The sequence below is a fragment of the Triticum urartu genome, chromosome 7A (assembly GCF_056163025.1).
Source record: "Triticum urartu cultivar PI428250 chromosome 7A, HENAU_Tu73, whole genome shotgun sequence".
NCBI lineage: Eukaryota > Viridiplantae > Streptophyta > Magnoliopsida > Poales > Poaceae > Triticum > Triticum urartu.
This window is the reverse complement of record NC_141879.1, coordinates 227,116,710-227,120,580: the sequence shown is the minus strand read 5'-3', so window position 1 is coordinate 227,120,580 and position 3,871 is coordinate 227,116,710. Positions and strand designations below refer to the sequence as shown.

At 49.8% G+C, this 3,871-nt stretch overlaps 1 pseudogene; it reads right to left on the bottom strand.

Moving 5' to 3' along the window:
- Window positions 1-1,414: 1,414 nt before the first annotated feature.
- LOC125518679 (cyclin-B1-2 pseudogene) lies at window positions 1,415-2,706 on the bottom strand (annotated as a pseudogene).
- Window positions 2,707-3,871: the final 1,165 nt, after the last annotated feature.

Sequence of the window (3,871 nt, the reverse complement as noted above, 5' to 3'; positions counted from 1 at the left end):
CGAAGGCGGCTCATGGCGCAACCGAATTGCGGCAGAAGAGGAGGCAAGGCTCGGCTGCGTGGTTCGGGCGCAGTCGGATTGCGGCAGAAGCGGAGGCAAGGCTCGACTACGTGGCTCGGGCGCAGTCGGCGGACCGGCCAGGGCAGGGTGCTGGAATGAGGCGCCGTGAACTTCAGAGGGTCCTGGCGACTCATGGCAGAGACAAGGCCGGCTCGACTGCGGGTGGGGCAAGGCGACCACAACATCGGTGGGAAGGTGCCCGCAAAGGGCTTGACCCAGCGGCGACTCGGCAAATCTAACGGAGGTTCTTCCTCCAAGGGTCACAACAGATGCAACCCGCGGCGATGGAAACAGCCGGCCACGGGCGCTCGGAAGCACGAGGTAGTGCAAGGCATACGGGGACCAAGACGGCCAGGCAAGCGACGACAGCGGGCGGCTCAAGGTGCAGCGACGGCCAGGGCGGCTTGGAGGCGCAGCCCCGCGGTAGAGGCGGACTCCCGGTGGCGGCTCGAACCCGACCGAGGTGGAACACGGCCGGCTGTTCTGAAGCAAAGGCCCAGGCGGAGACCAAGTTGGTGGCCTGATCCACTTTCGGTCGTGGCCTTCCCGTATTATATATTTTTTCTTTGAATTTTGCTCTGATGATCCGCCAGCAGTACTTGATCTCTTCCGACTCGGATGGATCCAGTAATCAAGGCCGAAACATATCTGATCAAGTAGTACTGGCCCTCTTCCCAAAAAGAATAGTTGATGATGGATTTCACGTGGCCGGGTACTAGTTTAACTAGCACATATGCCCGTGCGTTGCAACGGGAGAAACAAAATTAATGTATTTCTTTTTCCAATTTTGTTGTTGTTATACATAAGCATAATGTCCCATAGTGAATTCACTACGAAGAACACGCTAGTTGTCCCGTCAAACAAAATACACAACAACGTAGAATCCAGCATGATAATAAAGTCTAAAAGAAATGTATGCCAATCATTAATCACGAAAAGAGTATTAGCGTCTCATACTCTGTTAAAAAAAAGAGCCTTAGGGTCGATGGTATGTCTGACTGTTACAGTCCAGCAGCACTAAAGATGACTTGTTTAAATTAAAGCCATCTCAAATTCCCCAAATCCTTGCCCACAAATCTTTCTGCATTTATCAAAGCTCCACACAAAAAATCTCAACATTTTTGGGCACTTTCTAGAACCTAGTCCTAGTTACCCATTTGAATTAAATTCAAATATGTTTGAATTTAAACCTTGCAGTCATGTCCACTTCACTTTTATCGATCTGAACCTGCTGTATCCAAATTCATTTGATTTATCCAGCCTACCTACACATTTTACTTAGAGATTTGGGAAGTGACTAAAGATATTCCACAAGATAAAAGCCAGGCCCAGATGATTTTTCTTCTAGCTTCTTTCAGGATTTAGGCCAAACATCTCTGTGGCTGACTGCAGGAGAGGTGGGGAATAGACTGTGCACGCACAGCATATTACATCTGATCAGGCCAACAGCGAACTCAAGGTTCTAGCTCAATTCCTCAGTTCTGTCTATCTCAAGGTTGGATCCTTGGATAAACAAGCTCTTAGAATGAACCACTCAGTGGAATTTTTAGTTAGGAAATCCCATCAGCTTATGAATTTTGGAGGATGTACTGAGCTCATTTATCGGTGTATTTGGGACTGCTCGTCACCAAAAAAAAGGAAAAAAATTTTGCCTGGATGCTCATTAGAAACCATATCAAAGTCAGAGAGCTCCTTAAAAAGCAAGGACTCGACGACAGTGATACCTGCCCCTTTGGATGCAACGACCAAGAAACGTTTGCACATTTAACTCTGAAGTGCATCAGGATGAAACATATATGGGGCCTTATGGGCATAAGGCTAGATGATGTGAAAGAATCGGCTGGCATTTTTAACACGGGTGACAAGCTTCTCTGTGAGACAAAAACAACGAACCATATACTCTCTGGTCCATTTGGCTTGCAAGGAATCAAAAGGTCTCTGATGACATTAATATACCTCCAGTCATGAAACAATGTGTGAATTTGGTCAAAATATGAGCGCACAGGGCAGGAAAAGATGAAAGGCTCTCTATTAATTTGGCAAAACTGAACTCCCCCTCTCTCCCTAATGCATCAACCACTCCGGATGCACTCGCTGTGCTCTGGTTTGTAAAACTCTCATTCACAAGCCTTAAGCGTGTGCGCTTCTAGATGTAATAATCTAAAGGTAGGGGCCCTGATTTGCTCAACAAAACAAAAGAAGTAAGGTCGAATTGACAACCCCAACAACTGCAGCTCCCAGATCATACCGCTAAAAAAATCTAATACCGGTGGCTCTTTAGTTAGACAAAACCTATTTCCAGGAGGGGGCAGTGAGAGAACCAACCTGGAGAGGATCTGGGTGTCGAGATCCTTGCGGATGTTGAAGGTCGATCCGTAGATGGCCTCGGTCCCAAACTTCTTCTTATCCCAGAACTTGGCCTCCTACATGCGCGCGCACCAAAAAAAGAAAAAAACTCCGATTCAGCACACGCTAGGGTTTGGGGGAATGAACGGGGGCTGATCGAGGAGGGTTTACCTTGATGGTGGCCTGGACGGGGTGCGCCAGCGCAAGGTCGCCATGGACGCTATCGTTGACGCCAAAGCGGAGGACGTCGTGGGTCTCGCCGAGCTCCTTCTTCGTCATCAAACTGCCGCCGCTCGCCATCGCCGCTACTGAGCCTTTTTTCCTCTCTCTGTTCTCTCTGTTGTCTTGGGGTCGTGTGCCGCTATGCTCAACGCCATCAGGGGGGAGGCGCTCGATCCCCACGTGCCCGACCGACCTTGCCGCCTGGCGAACCACCACCAGACCGCCGCCTACCGGTCCCTCGCCCCTTCTGCCCCGAGGTCGCCTCCCATGGAGCCGTCGTCACTCCTGACGTGCTTCAGCCGGCGGCACTCCAAGACCGCCTCCAGGGCCAGGATCCACTAGATGCCCTCTGCCCCGAGGTCGCCTCCAATGGATGCGCCGTCATCTTCCCTCGCAGACGCGCCGCTGCTCTCTGCTCCTCTCGTGCTCCGACCACCGCAAGCTGCCGCCCCTGGCGGTCGTCCGCATGCCGTCTCAGCCTGCCGCTACCGCCGCTTGCTACCTAGATCGCCAACCTCCTCGCATATCTCCTCTGCCTACGCAGCACCCGAGCCAAATTAGTACCACCTTGTTTATATTACGATTTTGTCCATACAAATTATAAAAGCGTATTATAACATGAGAAAAAAGCGTATTGTGACGGTGAACCCACGGAGTCAATTCGTACTTTATTATTAGGGATAGAGTAGTACTACTAATCTAGTACTTTTTTTCTTTGGATGTACATACGTATGTGGGTTTCCCTCAGATGAATAGCAAGAGCGATTAGTTAAATCTCCTCGTGACTCGCCGCAACGCCGGGTCGTGTCTGGACTTGAGCATCTCAGAATTGATTTTGATTTCTGATAATTTTTCCTTCATCCGGATATTGCAATAGTGTGGACGACTCATGATCTGACAGTTCCAGTATTTGTATCACGGACTAACCATCATAATTAGCTCAAACAATACTTTTTCTCGGTCTCCATGGATCGCCATGAATTTTTTTCGGCGGCTGTAGAAAACACAACCCTCAATATCTTTCATCTCAAATCTCATACGTCGTTCCGACTGCTTGCTATGGAGACAATGTAGATCCTTCCCAACCGGCTCTTCTTTGTTCAACAAATCACGAGCCTCTCGATCCCTGTAGAGCTCCCTCCAAGAACTCAACACCACCGGACGCAAGCCCCACGGTGGGCGCCAACTGTCGTGGAAACGTCACGGCGGATGTCCTAGTGTGAGGACTTAGTCGTGAGGCCAA